Source organism: Schistocerca piceifrons, unplaced genomic scaffold (assembly GCF_021461385.2).
Source record: "Schistocerca piceifrons isolate TAMUIC-IGC-003096 unplaced genomic scaffold, iqSchPice1.1 HiC_scaffold_701, whole genome shotgun sequence".
Taxonomy (NCBI): Eukaryota; Metazoa; Arthropoda; class Insecta; order Orthoptera; family Acrididae; genus Schistocerca; species Schistocerca piceifrons.
In genome coordinates, this window is record NW_025728950.1 from 317,281 (window position 1) to 335,896 (window position 18,616).

The 18,616-nt window shown below is 49.1% G+C and overlaps 6 pseudogenes; all 6 read right to left on the reverse strand.

Annotated features, from left to right (window-relative positions):
* Window positions 1-28: 28 nt before the first annotated feature.
* LOC124769353 lies at window positions 29-239 on the reverse strand (annotated as a pseudogene).
* A 3,232-nt stretch (window positions 240-3,471) lies between these two features.
* On the reverse strand, window positions 3,472-3,682 carry LOC124769355 (annotated as a pseudogene).
* Window positions 3,683-6,919: 3,237 nt separating this feature from the next.
* On the reverse strand, window positions 6,920-7,130 carry LOC124769356 (annotated as a pseudogene).
* A 3,237-nt stretch (window positions 7,131-10,367) lies between these two features.
* On the reverse strand, window positions 10,368-10,578 carry LOC124769357 (annotated as a pseudogene).
* Window positions 10,579-13,810: 3,232 nt separating this feature from the next.
* LOC124769358 lies at window positions 13,811-14,021 on the reverse strand (annotated as a pseudogene).
* A 3,238-nt stretch (window positions 14,022-17,259) lies between these two features.
* On the reverse strand, window positions 17,260-17,470 carry LOC124769359 (annotated as a pseudogene).
* Window positions 17,471-18,616: the final 1,146 nt, after the last annotated feature.

Here is an 18,616-nt window from a genome sequence, read left to right on the forward strand (position 1 = left end):
ACCCATTTCAGGCTGTGTTTTAATTAATTTTAGGTGGGCCGATCCCGGCGGTACTTCAATGCCGGGCCAACCCGCGACAGAGGTGGAGCAAGCCCCTAGCACTCCGTCATAAGCCAAAAATGAGTGTAATATTCTGGTCGTGTGATGCAGGACGTATCAGATATTAAGCTGATAAGACAAATACTACACTTTTTTCCCTCCTACCTCCCCTATAGACCTACCTTTTCCTCTCCAAAAATGCCGCCATCCTCTAGTGTCGACGCAGCACGTAAAGCAGGGTGTTGTTAGTAGCAAGACTTATTGCCATAAACCGAAAATAAAAGCGGAGGCATACTCTGCTATGCCTTGGGGGCGACGACACACTACTCAGAAACACACCTCCCTCTCCAGGTGTGAAGCAAGTGATGATGTTAAAAACTAAATAGAAAGAAATAAATAAAGACAGAAATGAAGGCAAAATAAAAAAAAAACAGCGACGGCAGCACACTCAAACGAAACTGGCGAGATAATCCCATCGCCCATAGAATTAACGAAGTAATAATCCTCTAAGATAGATTATGTGTTTTCCAATTTTCCAATAATTTTTCATACAAGGTTCACACAATTTCCGTGTTACCAATTTCCATATTATCAGTATCATAGAACAGTCTACTCTAGTGATGCCCTGAAGGCCAATATCAAATCTGGGGTATGGGTAAGTCAAGGGTAGTTTGAAAGTCTGAGTGACAAAGATCCAGGGGTACACTCAGGCAATTCTTATACGAGGTACCTTAGTCAGCCCGGAACACCTTTTGATAACCATGAACCATTGCAACTTTAAGAAATCTTGCAAAAGTAATGGTATATTTCCGGTCAGATTCCGCCAGGCGATGCTGGCTCCAAAGGTAGTCCATGAAAGAGACAGCATCGGTGAGGCAAAGGTCATAGATCGTGAAAATGGTGTGGCCCAAGAGCCACACCATTGCGTAACGTCGTGTTCGTTGGTTGGTCTGAATATCAGGGGTAAGGAACCAGTCGATTGACACATAGTCCAGTGTAGTCCCACCGATCAGCGCTAATAGCACACGTGCAAGGTCCCACACTTCTGTGACGTGAGGGCATAAGAGACGATGCTCTCTGGTGTCTACGTCACCACATCGGCCGCAAGCAGCCGAGGGCCATAGGCGGATGGCCGCCAGGCGGTGATTAGTGGGTATTAAATTGTTTACAACGCGATACCATAGCGCTGAAACTTCTGTGGGAAGGGCTGGGTGGTTGATATTAGCCCAAGCTTGGTGCCAGATGACCGACGGTCGTCTGTCCTCCAATTTATGTGGTGTGGGCTCGCCTCGAAGCGCCTAGTAAAGGCGCTTCGATGTGCGTGCCTTGTCGGTGGCCACTGTTAGGACGTAACTTTGATTGAGGTAATAGTCCTTGACTGTCGTCATCCGGAATGGAATATGTGTCAAACATACTGGTGCACGCGCCGATTGTGGGCGATAACGGTCGAAAAGCACCGCTGTTGTACCACCTGGGTCAATCTCACGCAAAGTGGCGATACTTTGAATCAGGATTGCCGCACATTTGCGGGGAAAGTCAATGAGTCCAAGGCCACTATCGACCTTTGGCAGTGTACAATTCTGCGCATCAACTTTGAATAGTGCATGCCGCCACAATAGGCAATATACTGTTTGTGAGATGGCTCTGCTGGTTTGTTTCGGTAGCGTGTGGAGTTGTGCTACATACTATGCCCGTGATAGGATGTATGTACTAATCAGTTGGATTCGTTGATGGAGGTCGAGACGTCGATCAGTGTGACTCATGCAAAATCCTCTGATGCGCGTGAGAATCCGCCTGCACGTGAGTGTTAACATGCGCTGCGGACAGTCAGTCACCTCAAGACCCAAGATACGTTGTTCCCCTACAATCCGGTTGCATGGGCGTTCGATGGTCAATGATCGTGGCCCTAGTGGCATTAGCACCATTTTGTTGGATTTTAACATGGCACCGGATGCTCGTTCATAAACGTGGAGGACTCGGCGAACCGAATCGATGTCATTGGCGTTTGCTACAAACACACCTACACCATCCGCGTATGCCGCACTGCGGAAGGTGACGCCTGGGAAAGGAACACCATCGACCATCCGTCCGATGTCACGCAGCATGGGGTCCAGCGCCAAAGCGATAAAATACACTGACAAGGGACAGCCTTGTCGAACTGATCGTCTGATGGGAATTGGTCGTGATCTGCAGCCGTTCACAATGATTCTGGAATTTGCTCCATCCAAGAAGTGCCGGATGACTCTTATGAAGTGCTCCCCGAAACCCTTCCGCGACATAACGGCCAGCAGGTAAGGATGGGAGAAGGCACCGGCGAAATCTAGAGATCAATTGAAGCCGGGGTTCGAGCGTCGGCGGTGGGTGAGTAAGACAGCATCACGGTATATAGAAGCAGCGGTGAAGGTGGTTCGATTCGAAACGCCAGTGTACCTTATTCATTACCTGTTTAAGATGTGAAGCCACACTTCGTGCCACCAACTTATAATCAGTGTTAAGAACACGTCCTTAGCCCGACAGTGACCTGTGACCTTTGGATTAAGGACAATACGTACAGCTAGAAAATCGGCGGGTAGCTCGCAACCAGCAAACATCTCCTCGCACGTTTTGCAGAAGCGGTCTCCTAACAGGCCGGAAAACCTAGCACTTCGATTAGTGCTGGAATGGCACAATCGAAGGGCGGTATCCTTGCGGAGTACCGCCAGAGATTGAAAACCGCAGCGTCAGGGCCTAAATGCTTGCAGCGTGTGCGCTCCACATGTGGGAGTGACACACGGTGGTGCGGGCCGATATGGCAACAGGCGACCGTCGAAAACATCGCAAAGGCAAGTGCCGGAAGGAACGACCAAATACGAGATCACTCGTCAACATCCCAGTACTACCCTCCATGTCGAGGAGTAAACTGCGACTCCCATTTGAACGCCGCTAGCTGCCAGGGCAGTGGAGAAGCCGTGAGGCCGCCCCACAGCAGCGTCAGGCCGGTGCGAGCTATACTGGCGCGAGCTACACCTAGCCGAGTGCTTACATCGTCCACCGCCTACTGCATATGTGTGTGTGCGTGTGTACACACGTATTCAGCGTGCGTGCGGCGGCGACGACGACGACGTTCGCGAGGAGCTAAGGATATAACTCCAAAAAATGTAATTAAAATTATCTGTGCCCGGACCATAAGAGACGCTAACGAGGCATCCGAAGGCACTGTCCTGTGCCCCCATAAATTACCAGCCTAGCGTAATGCGGCTGCAAGTGCCGTCCGGCTAACCGCAAAAAAAAAAAAAAAAAAATTCTTAAGATAATCTTAAATTAATGAAAAGAAATCGTGGTGTGTAAGCAACTAACTACTGGGCACATCAACAACTACGACAAGTTTTGCTACCAGCGGAATATCTGATCACTGCAGAAAGTTAACCCATTTCAGGCTGTGTTTTAATTAATTTTAGGTGGGCCGATCCCGGCGGTACTTCAATGCCGGGCCAACCCGCGACAGAGGTGGAGCAAGCCCCTAGCACTCCGTCATAAGCCAAAAATGAGTGTAATATTCTGGTCGTGTGATGCAGGACGTATCAGATATTAAGCTGATAAGACAAATACTACACTTTTTTCCCTCCTACCTCCCCTATAGACCTACCTTTTCCTCTCCAAAAATGCCGCCATCCTCTAGTGTCGACGCAGCACGTAAAGCAGGGTGTTGTTAGTAGCAAGACTTATTGCCATAAACCGAAAATAAAAGCGGAGGCATACTCTGCTATGCCTTGGGGGCGACGACACACTACTCAGAAACACACCTCCCTCTCCAGGTGTGAAGCAAGTGATGATGTTAAAAACTAAATAGAAAGAAATAAATAAAGACAGAAATGAAGGCAAAATAAAAAAAAAACAGCGACGGCAGCACACTCAAACGAAACTGGCGAGATAATCCCATCGCCCATAGAATTAACGAAGTAATAATCCTCTAAGATAGATTATGTGTTTTCCAATTTTCCAATAATTTTTCATACAAGGTTCACACAATTTCCGTGTTACCAATTTCCATATTATCAGTATCATAGAACAGTCTACTCTAGTGATGCCCTGAAGGCCAATATCAAATCTGGGGTATGGGTAAGTCAAGGGTAGTTTGAAAGTCTGAGTGACAAAGATCCAGGGGTACACTCAGGCAATTCATATACGAGGTGCCTTAGTCAGCCCGGAACACCTTTTGATAACCATGAACCATTGCAACTTTAAGAAATCTTCCAAAAGTAATGGTATATTTCCGGTCAGATTCCGCCAGGCGATGCTGGCTCCAAAGGTAGTCCATGAAAGAGACAGCATCGGTGAGGCAAAGGTCATAGATCGTGAAAATGGTGTGGCCCAAGAGCCACACCATTGCGTAACGTCGTGTTCGTTGGTTGGTCTGAATATCAGGGGTAAGGAACCAGTCGATTGACACATAGTCCAGTGTAGTCCCACCGATCAGCGCTAATAGCACACGTGCAAGGTCCCACACTTCTGTGACGTGAGGGCATAAGAGACGATGCTCTCTGGTGTCTACGTCACCACATCGGCCGCAAGCAGCCGAGGGCCATAGGCGGATGGCCGCCAGGCGGTGATTAGTGGGTATTAAATTGTTTACAACGCGATACCATAGCGCTGAAACTTCTGTGGGAAGGGCTGGGTGGTTGATATTAGCCCAAGCTTGGTGCCAGATGACCGACGGTCGTCTGTCCTCCAATTTATGTGGTGTGGGCTCGCCTCGAAGCGCCTAGTAAAGGCGCTTCGATGTGCGTGCCTTGTCGGTGGCCACTGTTAGGACGTAACTTTGATTGAGGTAATAGTCCTTGACTGTCGTCATCCGGAATGGAATATGTGTCAAACATACTGGTGCACGCGCCGATTGTGGGCGATAACGGTCGAAAAGCACCGCTGTTGTACCACCTGGGTCAATCTCACGCAAAGTGGCGATACTTTGAATCAGGATTGCCGCACATTTGCGGGGAAAGTCAATGAGTCCAAGGCCACTATCGACCTTTGGCAGTGTACAATTCTGCGCATCAACTTTGAATAGTGCATGCCGCCACAATAGGCAATATACTGTTTGTGAGATGGCTCTGCTGGTTTGTTTCGGTAGCGTGTGGAGTTGTGCTACATACTATGCCCGTGATAGGATGTATGTACTAATCAGTTGGATTCGTTGATGGAGGTCGAGACGTCGATCAGTGTGACTCATGCAAAATCCTCTGATGCGCGTGAGAATCCGCCTGCACGTGAGTGTTAACATGCGCTGCGGACAGTCAGTCACCTCAAGACCCAAGATACGTTGTTCCCCTACAATCCGGTTGCATGGGCGTTCGATGGTCAATGATCGTGGCCCTAGTGGCATTAGCACCATTTTGTTGGATTTTAACATGGCACCGGATGCTCGTTCATAAACGTGGAGGACTCGGCGAACCGAATCGATGTCATTGGCGTTTGCTACAAACACACCTACACCATCCGCGTATGCCGCACTGCGGAAGGTGACGCCTGGGAAAGGAACACCATCGACCATCCGTCCGATGTCACGCAGCATGGGGTCCAGCGCCAAAGTGATAAAATACACTGACAAGGAACAGCCTTGTCGAACTGATCGTCTGATGGGAATTGGTCGTGATCTGCAGCCGTTCACAATGATTCTGGAATTTGCTCCATCCAAGAAGTGCCGGATGACTCTTATGAAGTGCTCCCCGAAACCCTTCCGCGACATAACGGCCAGCAGGTAAGGATGGGAGAAGGCACCGGCGAAATCTAGAGATCAATTGAAGCCGGGGTTCGAGCGTCGGCGGTGGGTGAGTAAGACAGCATCACGGTATATAGAAGCAGCGGTGAAGGTGGTTCGATTCGAAACGCCAGTGTACCTTATTCATTACCTGTTTAAGATGTGAAGCCACACTTCGTGCCACCAACTTATAATCAGTGTTAAGAACACGTCCTTAGCCCGACAGTGACCTGTGACCTTTGGATTAAGGACAATACGTACAGCTAGAAAATCGGCGGGTAGCTCGCAACCAGCAAACATCTCCTCGCACGTTTTGCAGAAGCGGTCTCCTAACAGGCCGGAAAACCTAGCACTTCGATTAGTGCTGGAATGGCACAATCGAAGGGCGGTATCCTTGCGGAGTACCGCCAGAGATGAAAAACCGCAGTGTCAGGGCCTAAATGCTTGCAGCGTGTGCGCTCCACATGTGGGAGTGACACACGGTGGTGCGGGCCGATATGGCAACAGGCGACCGTCGAAAACATCGCAAAGGCAAGTGCCAGAAGGAACGACCAAATACGAGATCACTCGTCAACATCCCAGTACTACCCTCCATGTCGAGGAGTAAACTGCGACTCCCATTTGAACGCCGCTAGCTGCCAGGGCAGTGGAGAAGCCGTGAGGCCGCCCCACAGCAGCGTCAGGCCGGTGCGAGCTATACTGGCGCGAGCTACACCTAGCCGAGTGCTTACATCGTCCACCGCCTACTGCATATGTGTGTGTGCGTGTGTACACACGTATTCAGCGTGCGTGCGGCGGCGACGACGACGACGTTCACGAGGAGCTAAGGATATAACTCCAAAAAATGTAATTAAAATTATCTGTGCCCGGACCATAAGAGACGCTAACGAGGCATCCGAAGGCACTGTCCTGTGCCCCCATAAATTACCAGCCTAGCGTAATGCGGCTGCAAGTGCCGTCCGGCTAACCGCAAAAAAAAAAAAAAAAAAAAAAAATTCTTAAGATAATCTTAAATTAATGAAAAGAAATCGTGGTGTGTAAGCAACTAACTACTGGGCACATCAACAACTACGACAAGTTTTGCTACCAGCGGAATATCTGATCACTGCAGAAAGTTAACCCATTTCAGGCTGTGTTTTAATTAATTTTAGGTGGGCCGATCCCGGCGGTACTTCAATGCCGGGCCAACCCGCGACAGAGGTGGAGCAAGCCCCTAGCACTCCGTCATAAGCCAAAAATGAGTGTAATATTCTGGTCGTGTGATGCAGGACGTATCAGATATTAAGCTGATAAGACAAATACTACACTTTTTTCCCTCCTACCTCCCCTATAGACCTACCTTTTCCTCTCCAAAAATGCCGCCATCCTCTAGTGTCGACGCAGCACGTAAAGCAGGGTGTTGTTAGTAGCAAGACTTATTGCCATAAACCGAAAATAAAAGCGGAGGCATACTCTGCTATGCCTTGGGGGCGACGACACACTACTCAGAAACACACCTCCCTCTCCAGGTGTGAAGCAAGTGATGATGTTAAAAACTAAATAGAAAGAAATAAATAAAGACAGAAATGAAGGCAAAATAAAAAAAAAACAGCGACGGCAGCACACTCAAACGAAACTGGCGAGATAATCCCATCGCCCATAGAATTAACGAAGTAATAATCCTCTAAGATAGATTATGTGTTTTCCAATTTTCCAATAATTTTTCATACAAGGTTCACACAATTTCCGTGTTACCAATTTCCATATTATCAGTATCATAGAACAGTCTACTCTAGTGATGCCCTGAAGGCCAATATCAAATCTGGGGTATGGGTAAGTCAAGGGTAGTTTGAAAGTCTGAGTGACAAAGATCCAGGGGTACACTCAGGCAATTCTTATACGAGGTGCCTTAGTCAGCCCGGAACACCTTTTGATAACCATGAACCATTGCAACTTTAAGAAATCTTGCAAAAGTAATGGTATATTTCCGGTCAGATTCCGCCAGGCGATGCTGGCTCCAAAGGTAGTCCATGAAAGAGACAGCATCGGTGAGGCAAAGGTCATAGATCGTGAAAATGGTGTGGCCCAAGAGCCACACCATTGCGTAACGTCGTGTTCGTTGGTTGGTCTGAATATCAGGGGTAAGGAACCAGTCGATTGACACATAGTCCAGTGTAGTCCCACCGATCAGCGCTAATAGCACACGTGCAAGGTCCCACACTTCTGTGACGTGAGGGCATAAGAGACGATGCTCTCTGGTGTCTACGTCACCACATCGGCCGCAAGCAGCCGAGGGCCATAGGCGGATGGCCGCCAGGCGGTGATTAGTGGGTATTAAATTGTTTACAACGCGATACCATAGCGCTGAAACTTCTGTGGGAAGGGCTGGGTGGTTGATATTAGCCCAAGCTTGGTGCCAGATGACCGACGGTCGTCTGTCCTCCAATTTATGTGGTGTGGGCTCGCCTCGAAGCGCCTAGTAAAGGCGCTTCGATGTGCGTGCCTTGTCGGTGGCCACTGTTAGGACGTAACTTTGATTGAGGTAATAGTCCTTGACTGTCGTCAACCGGAATGGAATATGTGTCAAACATACTGGTGCACGCGCCGATTGTGGGCGATAACGGTCGAAAAGCACCGCTGTTGTACCACCTGGGTCAATCTCACGCAAAGTGGCGATACTTTGAATCAGGATTGCCGCACATTTGCGGGGAAAGTCAATGAGTCCAAGGCCACTATCGACCTTTGGCAGTGTACAATTCTGCGCATCAACTTTGAATAGTGCATGCCGCCACAATAGGCAATATACTGTTTGTGAGATGGCTCTGCTGGTTTGTTTCGGTAGCGTGTGGAGTTGTGCTACATACTATGCCCGTGATAGGATGTATGTACTAATCAGTTGGATTCGTTGATGGAGGTCGAGACGTCGATCAGTGTGACTCATGCAAAATCCTCTGATGCGCGTGAGAATCCGCCTGCACGTGAGTGTTAACATGCGCTGCGGACAGTCAGTCACCTCAAGACCCAAGATACGTTGTTCCCCTACAATCCGGTTGCATGGGCGTTCGATGGTCAATGATCGTGGCCCTAGTGGCATTAGCACCATTTTGTTGGATTTTAACATGGCACCGGATGCTCGTTCATAAACGTGGAGGACTCGGCGAACCGAATCGATGTCATTGGCGTTTGCTACAAACACACCTACACCATCCGCGTATGCCGCACTGCGGAAGGTGACGCCTGGGAAAGGAACACCATCGACCATCCGTCCGATGTCACGCAGCATGGGGTCCAGCGCCAAAGCGATAAAATACACTGACAAGGGACAGCCTTGTCGAACTGATCGTCTGATGGGAATTGGTCGTGATCTGCAGCCGTTCACAATGATTCTGGAATTTGCTCCATCCAAGAAGTGCCGGATGACTCTTATGAAGTGCTCCCCGAAACCCTTCCGCGACATAACGGCCAGCAGGTAAGGATGGGAGAAGGCACCGGCGAAATCTAGAGATCAATTGAAGCCGGGGTTCGAGCGTCGGCGGTGGGTGAGTAAGACAGCATCACGGTATATAGAAGCAGCGGTGAAGGTGGTTCGATTCGAAACGCCAGTGTACCTTATTCATTACCTGTTTAAGATGTGAAGCCACACTTCGTGCCACCAACTTATAATCAGTGTTAAGAACACGTCCTTAGCCCGACAGTGACCTGTGACCTTTGGATTAAGGACAATACGTACAGCTAGAAAATCGGCGGGTAGCTCGCAACCAGCAAACATCTCCTCGCACGTTTTGCAGAAGCGGTCTCCTAACAGGCCGGAAAACCTAGCACTTCGATTAGTGCTGGAATGGCACAATCGAAGGGCGGTATCCTTGCGGAGTACCGCCAGAGATTGAAAACCGCAGCGTCAGGGCCTAAATGCTTGCAGCGTGTGCGCTCCACATGTGGGAGTGACACACGGTGGTGCGGGCCGATATGGCAACAGGCGACCGTCGAAAACATCGCAAAGGCAAGTGCCGGAAGGAACGACCAAATACGAGATCACTCGTCAACATCCCAGTACTACCCTCCATGTCGAGGAGTAAACTGCGACTCCCATTTGAACGCCGCTAGCTGCCAGGGCAGTGGAGAAGCCGTGAGGCCGCCCCACAGCAGCGTCAGGCCGGTGCGAGCTATACTGGCGCGAGCTACACCTAGCCGAGTGCTTACATCGTCCACCGCCTACTGCATATGTGTGTGTGCGTGTGTACACACGTATTCAGCGTGCGTGCGGCGGCGACGACGACGACGTTCGCGAGGAGCTAAGGATATAACTCCAAAAAATGTAATTAAAATTATCTGTGCCCGGACCATAAGAGACGCTAACGAGGCATCCGAAGGCACTGTCCTGTGCCCCCATAAATTACCAGCCTAGCGTAATGCGGCTGCAAGTGCCGTCCGGCTAACCGCAAAAAAAAAAAAAAAAAAAAAAAATTCTTAAGATAATCTTAAATTAATGAAAAGAAATCGTGGTGTGTAAGCAACTAACTACTGGGCACATCAACAACTACGACAAGTTTTGCTACCAGCGGAATATCTGATCACTGCAGAAAGTTAACCCATTTCAGGCTGTGTTTTAATTAATTTTAGGTGGGCCGATCCCGGCGGTACTTCAATGCCGGGCCAACCCGCGACAGAGGTGGAGCAAGCCCCTAGCACTCCGTCATAAGCCAAAAATGAGTGTAATATTCTGGTCGTGTGATGCAGGACGTATCAGATATTAAGCTGATAAGACAAATACTACACTTTTTTCCCTCCTACCTCCCCTATAGACCTACCTTTTCCTCTCCAAAAATGCCGCCATCCTCTAGTGTCGACGCAGCACGTAAAGCAGGGTGTTGTTAGTAGCAAGACTTATTGCCATAAACCGAAAATAAAAGCGGAGGCATACTCTGCTATGCCTTGGGGGCGACGACACACTACTCAGAAACACACCTCCCTCTCCAGGTGTGAAGCAAGTGATGATGTTAAAAACTAAATAGAAAGAAATAAATAAAGACAGAAATGAAGGCAAAATAAAAAAAAAACAGCGACGGCAGCACACTCAAACGAAACTGGCGAGATAATCCCATCGCCCATAGAATTAACGAAGTAATAATCCTCTAAGATAGATTATGTGTTTTCCAATTTTCCAATAATTTTTCATACAAGGTTCACACAATTTCCGTGTTACCAATTTCCATATTATCAGTATCATAGAACAGTCTACTCTAGTGATGCCCTGAAGGCCAATATCAAATCTGGGGTATGGGTAAGTCAAGGGTAGTTTGAAAGTCTGAGTGACAAAGATCCAGGGGTACACTCAGGCAATTCTTATACGAGGTGCCTTAGTCAGCCCGGAACACCTTTTGATAACCATGAACCATTGCAACTTTAAGAAATCTTGCAAAAGTAATGGTATATTTCCGGTCAGATTCCGCCAGGCGATGCTGGCTCCAAAGGTAGTCCATGAAAGAGACAGCATCGGTGAGGCAAAGGTCATAGATCGTGAAAATGGTGTGGCCCAAGAGCCACACCATTGCGTAACGTCGTGTTCGTTGGTTGGTCTGAATATCAGGGGTAAGGAACCAGTCGATTGACACATAGTCCAGTGTAGTCCCACCGATCAGCGCTAATAGCACACGTGCAAGGTCCCACACTTCTGTGACGTGAGGGCATAAGAGACGATGCTCTCTGGTGTCTACGTCACCACATCGGCCGCAAGCAGCCGAGGGCCATAGGCGGATGGCCGCCAGGCGGTGATTAGTGGGTATTAAATTGTTTACAACGCGATACCATAGCGCTGAAACTTCTGTGGGAAGGGCTGGGTGGTTGATATTAGCCCAAGCTTGGTGCCAGATGACCGACGGTCGTCTGTCCTCCAATTTATGTGGTGTGGGCTCGCCTCGAAGCGCCTAGTAAAGGCGCTTCGATGTGCGTGCCTTGTCGGTGGCCACTGTTAGGACGTAACTTTGATTGAGGTAATAGTCCTTGACTGTCGTCAACCGGAATGGAATATGTGTCAAACATACTGGTGCACGCGCCGATTGTGGGCGATAACGGTCGAAAAGCACCGCTGTTGTACCACCTGGGTCAATCTCACGCAAAGTGGCGATACTTTGAATCAGGATTGCCGCACATTTGCGGGGAAAGTCAATGAGTCCAAGGCCACTATCGACCTTTGGCAGTGTACAATTCTGCGCATCAACTTTGAATAGTGCATGCCGCCACAATAGGCAATATACTGTTTGTGAGATGGCTCTGCTGGTTTGTTTCGGTAGCGTGTGGAGTTGTGCTACATACTATGCCCGTGATAGGATGTATGTACTAATCAGTTGGATTCGTTGATGGAGGTCGAGACGTCGATCAGTGTGACTCATGCAAAATCCTCTGATGCGCGTGAGAATCCGCCTGCACGTGAGTGTTAACATGCGCTGCGGACAGTCAGTCACCTCAAGACCCAAGATACGTTGTTCCCCTACAATCCGGTTGCATGGGCGTTCGATGGTCAATGATCGTGGCCCTAGTGGCATTAGCACCATTTTGTTGGATTTTAACATGGCACCGGATGCTCGTTCATAAACGTGGAGGACTCGGCGAACCGAATCGATGTCATTGGCGTTTGCTACAAACACACCTACACCATCCACGTATGCCGCACTGCGGAAGGTGACGCCTGGGAAAGGAACACCATCGACCATCCGTCCGATGTCACGCAGCATGGGGTCCAGCGCCAAAGCGATAAAATACACTGACAAGGGACAGCCTTGTCGAACTGATCGTCTGATGGGAATTGGTCGTGATCTGCAGCCGTTCACAATGATTCTGGAATTTGCTCCATCCAAGAAGTGCCGGATGACTCTTATGAAGTGCTCCCCGAAACCCTTCCGCGACATAACGGCCAGCAGGTAAGGATGGGAGAAGGCACCGGCGAAATCTAGAGATCAATTGAAGCCGGGGTTCGAGCGTCGGCGGTGGGTGAGTAAGACAGCATCACGGTATATAGAAGCAGCGGTGAAGGTGGTTCGATTCGAAACGCCAGTGTACCTTATTCATTACCTGTTTAAGATGTGAAGCCACACTTCGTGCCACCAACTTATAATCAGTGTTAAGAACACGTCCTTAGCCCGACAGTGACCTGTGACCTTTGGATTAAGGACAATACGTACAGCTAGAAAATCGGCGGGTAGCTCGCAACCAGCAAACATCTCCTCGCACGTTTTGCAGAAGCGGTCTCCTAACAGGCCGGAAAACCTAGCACTTCGATTAGTGCTGGAATGGCACAATCGAAGGGCGGTATCCTTGCGGAGTACCGCCAGAGATGAAAAACCGCAGTGTCAGGGCCTAAATGCTTGCAGCGTGTGCGCTCCACATGTGGGAGTGACACACGGTGGTGCGGGCCGATATGGCAACAGGCGACCGTCGAAAACATCGCAAAGGCAAGTGCCAGAAGGAACGACCAAATACGAGATCACTCGTCAACATCCCAGTACTACCCTCCATGTCGAGGAGTAAACTGCGACTCCCATTTGAACGCCGCTAGCTGCCAGGGCAGTGGAGAAGCCGTGAGGCCGCCCCACAGCAGCGTCAGGCCGGTGCGAGCTATACTGGCGCGAGCTACACCTAGCCGAGTGCTTACATCGTCCACCGCCTACTGCATATGTGTGTGTGCGTGTGTACACACGTATTCAGCGTGCGTGCGGCGGCGACGACGACGACGTTCGCGAGGAGCTAAGGATATAACTCCAAAAAATGTAATTAAAATTATCTGTGCCCGGACCATAAGAGACGCTAACGAGGCATCCGAAGGCACTGTCCTGTGCCCCCATAAATTACCAGCCTAGCGTAATGCGGCTGCAAGTGCCGTCCGGCTAACCGCAAAAAAAAAAAAAAAAAAATTCTTAAGATAATCTTAAATTAATGAAAAGAAATCGTGGTGTGTAAGCAACTAACTACTGGGCACATCAACAACTACGACAAGTTTTGCTACCAGCGGAATATCTGATCACTGCAGAAAGTTAACCCATTTCAGGCTGTGTTTTAATTAATTTTAGGTGGGCCGATCCCGGCGGTACTTCAATGCCGGGCCAACCCGCGACAGAGGTGGAGCAAGCCCCTAGCACTCCGTCATAAGCCAAAAATGAGTGTAATATTCTGGTCGTGTGATGCAGGACGTATCAGATATTAAGCTGATAAGACAAATACTACACTTTTTTCCCTCCTACCTCCCCTATAGACCTACCTTTTCCTCTCCAAAAATGCCGCCATCCTCTAGTGTCGACGCAGCACGTAAAGCAGGGTGTTGTTAGTAGCAAGACTTATTGCCATAAACCGAAAATAAAAGCGGAGGCATACTCTGCTATGCCTTGGGGGCGACGACACACTACTCAGAAACACACCTCCCTCTCCAGGTGTGAAGCAAGTGATGATGTTAAAAACTAAATAGAAAGAAATAAATAAAGACAGAAATGAAGGCAAAATAAAAAAAAAACAGCGACGGCAGCACACTCAAACGAAACTGGCGAGATAATCCCATCGCCCATAGAATTAACGAAGTAATAATCCTCTAAGATAGATTATGTGTTTTCCAATTTTCCAATAATTTTTCATACAAGGTTCACACAATTTCCGTGTTACCAATTTCCATATTATCAGTATCATAGAACAGTCTACTCTAGTGATGCCCTGAAGGCCAATATCAAATCTGGGGTATGGGTAAGTCAAGGGTAGTTTGAAAGTCTGAGTGACAAAGATCCAGGGGTACACTCAGGCAATTCTTATACGAGGTGCCTTAGTCAGCCCGGAACACCTTTTGATAACCATGAACCATTGCAACTTTAAGAAATCTTCCAAAAGTAATGGTATATTTCCGGTCAGATTCCGCCAGGCGATGCTGGCTCCAAAGGTAGTCCATGAAAGAGACAGCATCGGTGAGGCAAAGGTCATAGATCGTGAAAATGGTGTGGCCCAAGAGCCACACCATTGCGTAACGTCGTGTTCGTTGGTTGGTCTGAATATCAGGGGTAAGGAACCAGTCGATTGACACATAGTCCAGTGTAGTCCCACCGATCAGCGCTAATAGCACACGTGCAAGGTCCCACACTTCTGTGACGTGAGGGCATAAGAGACGATGCTCTCTGGTGTCTACGTCACCACATCGGCCGCAAGCAGCCGAGGGCCATAGGCGGATGGCCGCCAGGCGGTGATTAGTGGGTATTAAATTGTTTACAACGCGATACCATAGCGCTGAAACTTCTGTGGGAAGGGCTGGGTGGTTGATATTAGCCCAAGCTTGGTGCCAGATGACCGACGGTCGTCTGTCCTCCAATTTATGTGGTGTGGGCTCGCCTCGAAGCGCCTAGTAAAGGCGCTTCGATGTGCGTGCCTTGTCGGTGGCCACTGTTAGGACGTAACTTTGATTGAGGTAATAGTCCTTGACTGTCGTCATCCGGAATGGAATATGTGTCAAACATACTGGTGCACGCGCCGATTGTGGGCGATAACGGTCGAAAAGCACCGCTGTTGTACCACCTGGGTCAATCTCACGCAAAGTGGCGATACTTTGAATCAGGATTGCCGCACATTTGCGGGGAAAGTCAATGAGTCCAAGGCCACTATCGACCTTTGGCAGTGTACAATTCTGCGCATCAACTTTGAATAGTGCATGCCGCCACAATAGGCAATATACTGTTTGTGAGATGGCTCTGCTGGTTTGTTTCGGTAGCGTGTGGAGTTGTGCTACATACTATGCCCGTGATAGGATGTATGTACTAATCAGTTGGATTCGTTGATGGAGGTCGAGACGTCGATCAGTGTGACTCATGCAAAATCCTCTGATGCGCGTGAGAATCCGCCTGCACGTGAGTGTTAACATGCGCTGCGGACAGTCAGTCACCTCAAGACCCAAGATACGTTGTTCCCCTACAATCCGGTTGCATGGGCGTTCGATGGTCAATGATCGTGGCCCTAGTGGCATTAGCACCATTTTGTTGGATTTTAACATGGCACCGGATGCTCGTTCATAAACGTGGAGGACTCGGCGAACCGAATCGATGTCATTGGCGTTTGCTACAAACACACCTACACCATCCGCGTATGCCGCACTGCGGAAGGTGACGCCTGGGAAAGGAACACCATCGACCATCCGTCCGATGTCACGCAGCATGGGGTCCAGCGCCAAAGCGATAAAATACACTGACAAGGGACAGCCTTGTCGAACTGATCGTCTGATGGGAATTGGTCGTGATCTGCAGCCGTTCACAATGATTCTGGAATTTGCTCCATCCAAGAAGTGCCGGATGACTCTTATGAAGTGCTCCCCGAAACCCTTCCGCGACATAACGGCCAGCAGGTAAGGATGGGAGAAGGCACCGGCGAAATCTAGAGATCAATTGAAGCCGGGGTTCGAGCGTCGGCGGTGGGTGAGTAAGACAGCATCACGGTATATAGAAGCAGCGGTGAAGGTGGTTCGATTCGAAACGCCAGTGTACCTTATTCATTACCTGTTTAAGATGTGAAGCCACACTTCGTGCCACCAACTTATAATCAGTGTTAAGAACACGTCCTTAGCCCGACAGTGACCTGTGACCTTTGGATTAAGGACAATACGTACAGCTAGAAAATCGGCGGGTAGCTCGCAACCAGCAAACATCTCCTCGCACGTTTTGCAGAAGCGGTCTCCTAACAGGCCGGAAAACCTAGCACTTCGATTAGTGCTGGAATGGCACAATCGAAGGGCGGTATCCTTGCGGAGTACCGCCAGAGATGAAAAACCGCAGTGTCAGGGCCTAAATGCTTGCAGCGTGTGCGCTCCACATGTGGGAGTGACACACGGTGGTGCGGGCCGATATGGCAACAGGCGACCGTCGAAAACATCGCAAAGGCAAGTGCCAGAAGGAACGACCAAATACGAGATCACTCGTCAACATCCCAGTACTACCCTCCATGTCGAGGAGTAAACTGCGACTCCCATTTGAACGCCGCTAGCTGCCAGGGCAGTGGAGAAGCCGTGAGGCCGCCCCACAGCAGCGTCAGGCCGGTGCGAGCTATACTGGCGCGAGCTACACCTAGCCGAGTGCTTACATCGTCCACCGCCTACTGCATATGTGTGTGTGCGTGTGTACACACGTATTCAGCGTGCGTGCGGCGGCGACGACGACGACGTTCACGAGGAGCTAAGGATATAACTCCAAAAAATGTAATTAAAATTATCTGTGCCCGGACCATAAGAGACGCTAACGAGGCATCCGAAGGCACTGTCCTGTGCCCCCATAAATTACCAGCCTAGCGTAATGCGGCTGCAAGTGCCGTCCGGCTAACCGCAAAAAAAAAAAAAAAAAAAAAAAAATTCTTAAGATAATCTTAAATTAATGAAAAGAAATCGTGGTGTGTAAGCAACTAACTACTGGGCACATCAACAACTACGACAAGTTTTGCTACCAGCGGAATATCTGATCACTGCAGAAAGTTAACCCATTTCAGGCTGTGTTTTAATTAATTTTAGGTGGGCCGATCCCGGCGGTACTTCAATGCCGGGCCAACCCGCGACAGAGGTGGAGCAAGCCCCTAGCACTCCGTCATAAGCCAAAAATGAGTGTAATATTCTGGTCGTGTGATGCAGGACGTATCAGATATTAAGCTGATAAGACAAATACTACACTTTTTTCCCTCCTACCTCCCCTATAGACCTACCTTTTCCTCTCCAAAAATGCCGCCATCCTCTAGTGTCGACGCAGCACGTAAAGCAGGGTGTTGTTAGTAGCAAGACTTATTGCCATAAACCGAAAATAAAAGCGGAGGCATACTCTGCTATGCCTTGGGGGCGACGACACACTACTCAGAAACACACCTCCCTCTCCAGGTGTGAAGCAAGTGATGATGTTAAAAACTAAATAGAAAGAAATAAATAAAGACAGAAATGAAGGCAAAATAAAAAAAAAACAGCGACGGCAGCACACTCAAACGAAACTGGCGAGATAATCCCATCGCCCATAGAATTAACGAAGTAATAATCCTCTAAGATAGATTATGTGTTTTCCAATTTTCCAATAATTTTTCATACAAGGTTCACACAATTTCCGTGTTACCAATTTCCATATTATCAGTATCATAGAACAGTCTACTCTAGTGATGCCCTGAAGGCCAATATCAAATCTGGGGTATGGGTAAGTCAAGGGTAGTTTGAAAGTCTGAGTGACAAAGATCCAGGGGTACACTCAGGCAATTCTTATACGAGGTGCCTTAGTCAGCCCGGAACACCTTTTGATAACCATGAACCATTGCAACTTTAAGAAATCTTCCAAAAGTAATGGTATATTTCCGGTCAGATTCCGCCAGGCGATGCTGGCTCCAAAGGTAGTCCATGAAAGAGACAGCATCGGTGAGGCAAAGGTCATAGATCGTGAAAATGGTGTGGCCCAAGAGCCACACCATTGCGTAACGTCGTGTTCGTTGGTTGGTCTGAATATCAGGGGTAAGGAACCAGTCGATTGACACATAGTCCAGTGTAGTCCCACCGATCAGCGCTAATAGCACACGTGCAAGGTCCCACACTTCTGTGACGTGAGGGCATAAGAGACGATGCTCTCTGGTGTCTACGTCACCACATCGGCCGCAAGCAGCCGAGGGCCATAGGCGGATGGCCGCCAGGCGGTGATTAGTGGGTATTAAATTGTTTACAACGCGATACCATAGCGCTGAAACTTCTGTGGGAAGGGCTGGGTGGTTGATATTAGCCCAAGCTTGGTGCCAGATGACCGACGGTCGTCTGTCCTCCAATTTATGTGGTGTGGGCTCGCCTCGAAGCGCCTAGTAAAGGCGCTTCGATGTGCGTGCCTTGTCGGTGGCCACTGTTAG